Raw genomic sequence first — 9653 nt, 5'->3', positions numbered from 1 at the left:
TAGGAAATGTAATTTGCTTTGTTAATAGGTCAAAAAGAGAAAAACTTTTCAGTAGCCAAAGAATATTCATTTATAATATTAGACATAGTTGCCTGAATAAACATTTTTAATTGATTTTCTTCAATTTACAAAATTGTAAAAAATGGTTTCTCATGCACATAATTCTAATACCATACTCATCACCAGTGTACACACCTCCTTCCCCCAAAGATTCCAATGATCCTCTCTATCAACCCCCATCAACACAATTGTGTGGATCAATTCTGTTATGTCTCTTTTGGGTTTCTTTTTTGATTATTATTGTTAATGAATTAATTTTTAAATTGAATCACTGTGAGAGACACACTTACAAAGTTGCCATGAATGGGTCTCAGTCATACAATGTTTCAACACATGTCCCTTCACCAGTATACATTTCCTATCACCAATGTCACCAGATACCATCCTGCCCCACCTTCCCCCCTACCCCCGCTTATATGACAGGCACTTTTCCTTCCTCTTTCTCTTCTCTCTCTCTCTCTCTCTCTCTCTTTCTCTGTTCTTTTGGGCATTATGACATGCAACATAAATGATGAAAGGTTATCATGCATGCATATTCCTATTCCTACATGCAGTGCTCAGTTCTTGTCCTGAGTGATCATTTCCAATTATTATTGTCAGAGTGGTTTCTTCTATATTCTAATTGCCCTCTGCTCCACATACTTGTGGCAAACTTCCAACCATGGACCACTCCTTCAAGCCCCTGATTTTTCTGTCCTGGGATATTAGTCTTATATCCACAAATCTTTTTATATCCCACAAATGAGTTCAGTCTGTCTCTCTCCTAATGGGCCTATTCTTACCTGGGAGGCAGTACTCAAAGGGGAGAAAGAGGCCCTCCCTCTAGGGTGAGTCCCAGAATCCTTCACAACTGTGAAGGGCCCACAGCTTCTTCCTGACCTTATGCATGCTGCTTCAGCCTCCCCAATGAGGCTTTCTTCCAATTTATATCATAGGACCCATTCCCACAATGACCCCTTTTTGGACAAGTGATGTACAAATATCTTCTCCTATTCTCTAGGATGTCTATTTATTTTGATACGAGTTTCTTTTGTTAGGCAGAGAGTTTTAGTTTGATGTAGTCCCATTTAATTCTCTTGCTTTTGTTTCCCTTACCGTTGGTCGACTCCTTTTAAAATTTGCAGAAAAATTTTTTAAAGTGCCTGCTAGATAAAAAGAGAGAATAAGACATCTGAAAAATCTTGCTCATTTTTGTTGCTTATGTGTTGATACTATGGGCACAGAATTTAAGCAACAGAGAGAGTATGATGTGATATGAGGTTAAGATTAGGATTGGAATCACTGTTGTCCAGAGTCAAAATACCAATTATTAGAGTTCGAAGTGTTTAAAAACTATGCATGTAGGAGGTTGTGTGTTTGAGGCCTCTCTGGATGGCTATGTCTCACCGCCTGTGTTCGGTGCTCTAGAACCACTGTGTGTGGCCTGGATCGGGATGGCTGTTGGCCAAGGGCAGATTAAGGAAGAGATGAGAGCCAGGCTGGTTGGTCTTAGTTTCAGTTTATTTCAGTCCTCTCTTCCTTCACTCCAGTCTCTCCCCTCTCTCTCCAACTCTCTTGCCTTCTACTCCCTTGCTGTCTGGGCTGATGCTACACCTAGTCAGGTAGCCAAATCAACATAAGAAAGCCCTCCCTGAGGGCCCATCAAGTTCAAAGGGAACACCACCTAAACATACCACCTAAGCATACCACCTAAACATACCAAAGCCCTTCCTGACAGCCCAAGGGCAAAAATACTTCCTAAGGTGTTTTCCTCTTCTCCTCAGTCCAATAACTATCAACATATCAATACAATATAATATCAATACATGTCCTAGCTATTTTTGTATGGGCACAGTAAGAGATAACATTGAGACTTGTAGGGCAGCTCTCCTGGGAACACAGTAAGAGATAGTCTGTGGCAAGCCACAGACTCAGACTACAGCACTCAGACAGGATTAATCATTCCTAACCCTAGTAGAGTCCAAATCTAGTTATTATGTTTGGATCATGACAGCATTTGTCGGTGACCAAGCTCTTAACTTATAGTTAAGCATTATGGCGCTTTGGCCAGGCCCATCTTGATGCCAGGGTAGCACATAGCTTATGGCTTGCCCTGGTTCCATCCAGTCCCTTGTCAGGATCCTGCTTTTAGGGGTGCTAGGAAGTAAAGGCAGCTGAGGCTTAGGTAAGAGAACAGATGCCCAGGAGGGAAATATCACTGAGAGTCATATTACAAAAGCATGTCTTTTTGTGTCCATACAAAAAGGACATTGCTCTGAATAAACTATGCAGAGGACTTAGGGAAAAGAGAAAAACAATATTTACAAGTCAACAGAGCACAAAGAAAGAAGTTACAAATAAATTCAGAGGAATGGGAGCACTGTGATGGGAGCAACACAATAAACCTAAACTAACTGAGGCTATGCAGGAAGGACAAAACAGTGTTATCCTACAGAAGTGTAGTGATGGAAATGGAAATGAACAATCAAAATCAATAGCTAGGAATAGGGTAGGACTATGCCTGTGACTAGTAAATCTGTGCCTGATATATAGTACAGAATTGAATACTCTTGAGCATAATGCATATTGGCCCTGACCTTAGGACCAATTGAAAGCTCAAGTTCTAAATTTGTGCTAGTTAGTACAACAAATACTGTTCGTGTGTGCTCATGGAGCACAAGAAACCATAGTTTCTGGAAAAGGTTGAAATAAATGGAGTAGAGTGAGTATTATCCACTATTACGTGCTGTACTATTGCTCTGGCCCCCTTGGGAAGGTTTTTGAGTGAGGAAAGTCTATGAATGGATACACATTGATTCCTTCTGTTGTGAGTTTTACTACTTTTTCTCTAGACAAATTGCTCTTTACAAATTTGAAGGTTAGGGAAAGAAATCATTTTGATATAAAGTGCTATTTTAACTGGGAAAAGGATGAAAGGTCTTTGATAAAACTAGCAGTGTAACTCTTGGGCCCAATTTGTAAAAATGTATACACTGCACAAAGCTCTCTCTAGTTGTTAAGCTGTCTCCAGAGCCTGCTTAGTCAATATTTCCGAGTATCACATTACTCCAGTAATATTCTGCGGTGCTTTCAGAGCTATTGCACGTTTTGGGGGGTTATCAGTGGGAATAATAAAGACTCAAACCATAGGTTTCACCTAAGTGTTTGTTAGGTTCAGTTGAAATATTGAACAACTTTTTCTTCTCTTCCTTTGAGTTTTTTCTAACAATAATTCTGAGTCCACTTCCCACTTAAAAGTAAGTGTAAGTGAGCTGAGTCTAATTTTAATGGATTGAAATGCTGTCCTGGTGCATAAACTTCATGAATAACATTGGTCAGATGAAATTGTTTTGTGTACCTCAAAGGATTTTATGTTCCTGTAGGAGCTTTAACTGGACCTCTGGAATCTCTTAGGTCTCAGTAATAAGTTTAAAAAGCAGAATATTGGTGCTTTCTTCTGTGAGTACTCATATTTGGCCAAAAATCTGTTATTTGGTCTTCTAAATTTGAGCTATTTCACTTTAATTATAATGACTTCATTGACATTAATTATTATAAGATGTTGCTTGCTGTGTATTCTCATGAGATCAGATGATCTTCACAAGTTTTAAATTTGGAATCTTATTTCTACTCAACTCAGCATAACTTCCTCGCATTTTTTGTTTTTATCATATTATCAACATCTTGAACCATTAGAAGAGAAAAAAATTTTAAATAAACATGTTAAAAAGAATTTATTTTAATTCTTTTTTTTTTTTCTTTTTGGGTCACACCTGGCAATGCACAGGGGTCACTCCTGGTTCTGCACTCAATAATTACTCCTGGCAGTGCTCAGGGTACCATATGGGATGCTGGGAATTAAACCCGGGTTGGCCACGTCAAGGCAAACGCCCTACCTACTGTGCTATCTCTCCAGCCCCAACACATCGTAATTCTTAAAGTAACATTTTTTTTGGTAATTCTTGAGGATTAAATTTAATTTAAGCAGATACTTTCCATGAAAGTAAATCTAGTATTTAAATGGTTCGTAACTTAAAGAACTACTAAGCAGTCCCAACACCTTTTTTGAGCTAGCAGTAATGGGCCGGAGCGATAGCACAGTGGGTAGGGTGTTTGCCTTGCAGGAGGACCATCCAGGTTCGATTTCTCCACCCCTCTCGGAGAGCCCGGCAAGCCACTGAGAGTATCTTGCCCGCACAGCAAAGCCTGGCAAGCTACCCATGTTCGATATGCCAAATACAGTGACAACAAGTTTCACAATTTGTTGTGAGATGTAGCTGATGCCCGCTTGAGCAAATCGATGATCAACAGGAGGACTGTGCTACAGTGCTACTAATGTAATGTATATTTTTAAACATTTTATTATCTGATTTTCTAGAAAGGATAAAGACACAGTTATTTCCTTTTTTCATTATTTATTTATTAAATAAAATATTAAATATCCACCTTGGGTTCAACATTATTTTTGATGCCAGAGATGTATTAATGAAGAAAGCAAACACCTGTCTGGATATCTGATATTTACTTTCATGGCTTTCTTTTTCCTTTCACATGCTTTGTATTTCCTATTTTGTAGGACAAAATGTGCCAAAAATAGAACTATGGAACTATTGATAAAATAGTTATCTAAAAGATGTTTCAATATAATTTCCTTTACTTCGTGGGTGCAGAAATTGAGGTTGTAATAACTTACCTGATTTGGTCTGGCTCTCAAATCTAGTTGTATTGTTATAAGAGCTAGCATTCATTCATGTTATTTTCCAGTGGTAAAAAATCTCTACTTTTTTTAATTGGGCTATACCTGATGGATACACCTAGCTCAGTACTAATGGGTTGCCCCAGATGGTATTTAGGGGCACTGTGGTGCCAGGTATTGAAATTAGGCCTTCTGGATTCAAAGCATATCCACCAGCCCATTGAGATGAATCTCTAGGCTTTTTATTTATAAAAACTTTGATGTGAATTGATTTTCATAGTTTTATGTGATCAACACCAAGACAACCCAAATTATTCAGGTTCTAGGGGTTTCCCTCTATTTAAAATTAATTTATAAACTTCATTATCAGGAAGAAGTTTCATTAGTGCTTTTCCAGGCTGGTAACTTTGATTATGTTTTAGTATGAATACAGTTAATTTTCTAAGTTCTTCCTTTTTTTTTTTCTATTTGGGTCACACCTGGTGATGTACAGAGGTTACTTCTGGCTCTGCACTCAGGAATTACTCCTGGTGGTTCTCAGGGGATCATATGGGACACTGGGAATCGAACCTGGGCCGACTGCATGCAAGGCAAATGCCCTACCTGTTGTGCTATTGCTCCAGCCCCAATTTTCTAAAGTACTTCTGAGACCAGGGTATGTACTTAAAATTATCATAGACTTGGGAGTAACAGTATTGCTCTGTATAAAGAAAAAAACAACAACCTGGCTGCTAGCTATCACTCAGGTCCATTAGTTTTTCCTCAAGTCTTTATTTCCAACTCACTTTCAATTTCCCTCCAAGCCCAGTTGTATCACCACATTGCAAAGATCCGTTTAGTGACTTCATGACCTCATTCTCCCACCTAACCTAGAGCCCAGGTCATTGAGTTGGAGAGAGATTTTATTTCATACTTATCATTTGACAAAAATCTATAGAGAAATTTATTTTTGTCGTCTCATGGTCTTCATTTCAGATTTGATTTTAAAATGATTAAAATGTTTTAAGTAAAATTTATTTTTCAAAGACAGAAGAGTATCATATTTATCCATTATGAGTGATGTTTATATTTCCAGCTAAATTTAAAAAGTATAAAAAAGATAAAGCTGTGGGAAACTTTTTTTTATAGTTTTTTTTTAATAGTTTATTTCTTTATTGAATCACTGTGGGAAAAGTTACAGAGCTTTCGGGTTTAGGTCTCAGTCATGTAAGTATCAAACACATTTCCCTTTACCAATACTTATTTTTAACCGTGAACCCCAATAGAACCCCACCTCCCACCCCTCCCAATTCCTGTGAGGCAGATGAGTTCTAGTTAATACTCTATCTACTTTGACTAGATACATTGTTTCGATAGAAGATGCACAATTATTGTTTAGAGTTTATGACCCCCCCCCCAATCAGATATGCTGAAACAGTGTTGTGAAATGATTTGCTTTCTACAGCTTGGTTTAAGAATAAAATGATGTCGCCGGCTGCGCGGTTTTGGATTTCTGCTGTTTCACTTATTAACCCTGGAAGTATTTCTATTAAAAGTTAGATAGTTAAGAGATTGGTTTCTGTGCTCTGGAGTCGTGGCCGTGCCAGAGAGCCGCTCGTGGGGGGCAGCTGGTGACCTCGGTCGGGCGTGAAGGACGGCCCAGAACGCCCCCCCTCCCATGAGGCCCCTGCTGCCCCCCCCGCCCCCGGCTCAAACCTGCTGTCCACAAGGCTCCCGTGCGGCCGCCATCTTTCTTTCCAGAGAGAGCAGCTATAGTCTTTTTTTTTTTTTTAATCACCTTGATTACAGTTACTAAGCTTTCATGTTTGAGTTTCAATCATACAATGTTCAAACACCCATCTCTCCACCAGGGCACATTATCTACCACCAATGTCCCCAGTGTCCCTTGCCCCTCATCCTACCCCTCCCCCCTGTCTCTATGGCAGACAGTTTTCCCCATACTCTCTCTCTCCTTTTGGGCATTATGGTTTACAGTACAGATACAGAGAGGCTATCACGTTTGGTCCTTTATCTACTTTCTGCACACATCCTCCATCCCAAAATATCCCTCCAACTATCATTGATTTAGTGAATCCTTCTCCATTCCAGCTGCCTTCTCCCCCAGCTCATGAGGCAAGCTGCCAACCATAGAGCAATATTCATGGCCCTGTCTCTACTGTCCTTGGGTGTCAGTCTCATATTATGTTATTTTATATTAGCTGTGGGAAACTTTTAAATAACTATGTTCCGTACCTTATCACAAGCTATCAACATTTAAATCTACTAGGTTAAATTTTCTAATATTTCCTTTCATAAAAATATGTAGAATTTTCCCCTTTTTGCATCTAGTTACCATCTATTATCTATCTTTAAAACTTGTTTCAAAACTCAACATTTCTGAGGCTGTTTGTTTTATGTACGTTTAATCAACATTACTAGCACTTAATATTAATTCACGGTCACAGTCCTCCCATTGTTCATCAATTTGCTCAAGCGGGCCCAGTAACGTCTCCATCATGAGACTTGTTGTTACTGTGTTTGGTATATCGAATACTTCACAGGTAGCTTGCCAGGCTTTGCCGTGCAGGCGAGATACAAAATATGCAATTTATTGCTTGGTGCTTATGATACCATTTTCCATGCTCTGTCAGGTGTACATGTATGTTGTCCTCTCAGTTAGGATGTGAGGGAAATCTGGCTGCAACATCTGTCACACATTAATCGCCAGATATGATTCCACTGATCTGGCTGGCTAGGCGGGTGTCCCCTTTCTCCTTCATTACTTCACGTGAGTTTCACGGGAAGCTGAGCGCTCAGTTGAAAAGGATGGCCTTCTCTGAATAGAGACAGACCGGTCTAAGGTCTCAGGTCTTAGGTCTTAGATCTTAGTTGGGTAATGAGTAACTGGGATCTCTTGCTAGAACCTCCATACAAGCTCCCAATTAGAACACTCTTCAAAGATAGTTTGTCTTCAGATCCTCTAACTTCCTGTTTTACAATAATATATATACAGTTATTAACAGACATAACATATTTGTCATGCTAAAATATTTTGTTTAACCCCTAAAAAGTGCCAAAATCCTCATATGTTCATACTGTATTGCCATTTCAATGTTGACGATGCCTCTCATTTACCTTTCTATTATTTACAGGTTTAATAGTTGCTCAGCCATATGGATTTGTATATGACATCCAAGTGAAATTCGCATTCAGCAACACAGTATAATATCCTATGACATGAGAAAATTCAATTTTTAAAAATCTGTTGCTATGATTTCTCTATCCTTAACTCAATAGGAAAATAGCATTTCACTGGAGGCTGCATTCAAGCCAAGGTGTCATTGACACCACCTTATCTAGAACTCTATGGCCTTTTTGTGTAGAGTGACTGGGGGATTCTGGTAATATTAAGAGAAAAGTAAAAACGTTATTTAGAGCCTGAAGGGACAGTTGAGGACATCTAGACAGATTTCAATAGATAGAAATCAGACCTTTTGGATAAATCTTAGTGAGATAAGGAAAATGAACTCAGTAAGAAAAGGTTGAGAGGCTTGAGTTACCATGCACTTGGACTCAACTGTCTGCTGCAGAAAGCACTGGAGGAGGAGGTAGAAAAGATAAAATCAAGGAGTGAAGATTTAAGTTTTCAGGTCCACACTGAGACTGAAAGTAGTTGAACTCAATATCTGTTATTTAAAAAATTTAGGTAGCTACAGGCTGGAGCAATAGTACAGTGGATAGGGTGCTTGCCTTGCACACAGTTGACTTGGGCTTGATCCTGAGCATCCCATATGGTCTTCTGAGCTCACCAGAAAGTGATCTGTGAGTACAGAACCAGGAGTAAGCCCTGAGCACTACTGGTTGTGACCACGAAACAAAACAGAACCAATTTAGTTTGCTAAGATAAAATGTTAATGTATCAATAAGTATCTTTAATATTCAGATCTGTGCCCAGCATTATACCTTTTTTCTAAGTTTCATACCTTGTGAAAATTTGGATAACTTTTATTCTCCAGTGTTTATAATTTAAACAGTATGCTCAAAAGAGTTATTTGCAGTTTTTGTTCATTCTTACAATGGAAACATTACTGGGCCTGCTAGAGCAAATCTATGAACAACAGGAGGACAGTGCTATACTGATTATTTTCTTATAAAGAGGAAAGTTATCTCTCACTAAGAAGAACCATATTTAACCTATGGTAGACATTGAGGGTATACACAATCATGATCACGATCACGATCATCCTGTTGTTCGTTGATTGCCTTGAGTAGGCCCCAGTAACGTCTCCTTTGTCCTAGTCCTGAGATTTTAAAAAGGGCCATATTCAAGGCCCTTTCAGGGTTAGGAGAATGAGACCCATCATTGTTACTGGTATTTGGCATATTGGGTATGCCACAGGGAGTTTGCCAGACTCTGCTGTGTGGGCAGGTTACATTCAGTAGCCTGCCAGGTTGTCCAAAGTAAGAATGAGATAATAAGATATCGCACGACCAATGATTTTTATATTAAATTTAACTAAGTCTCTGAAATCAAAAACATATTATACTTATTTGATTTATGGCTAACAGAACAAAAACAGAATATATTTTTAGCCCAACAACTTAGGTTTTGATCTTGCATCTACTCTTAGTTATCATTCTTTTTTTTTTTTAATAGTTTATTTCTTTATTGAATCACTGTGGGAAAAGTTACAGAGCTTTCGGGTTTAGGTCTCAGTCATGTAAGTATCAAACACATTTCCCTTTACCAATACTAATTTTTAACCGTGAACCCCAATAGAACCCCACCTCCCACCCCTCCCAATTCCTGTGAGGCAGATGAGTTCTAGTTAATACTCTATCTACTTTGACTAGATACATTGTTTCGATAGAAGATACACAATTATTGTTTAGAGTTTACGACCCCCCCCCAATCAGATATGCTGAAACAGTGTTGTGA

The sequence above is a fragment of the Sorex fumeus genome, unplaced genomic scaffold (assembly GCF_029834395.1).
Source record: "Sorex fumeus unplaced genomic scaffold, SorFum_2.1 ptg000003l, whole genome shotgun sequence".
Taxonomy (NCBI): domain Eukaryota; kingdom Metazoa; phylum Chordata; class Mammalia; order Eulipotyphla; family Soricidae; genus Sorex; species Sorex fumeus.
Note: the sequence above shows the minus strand (reverse complement) of the source record.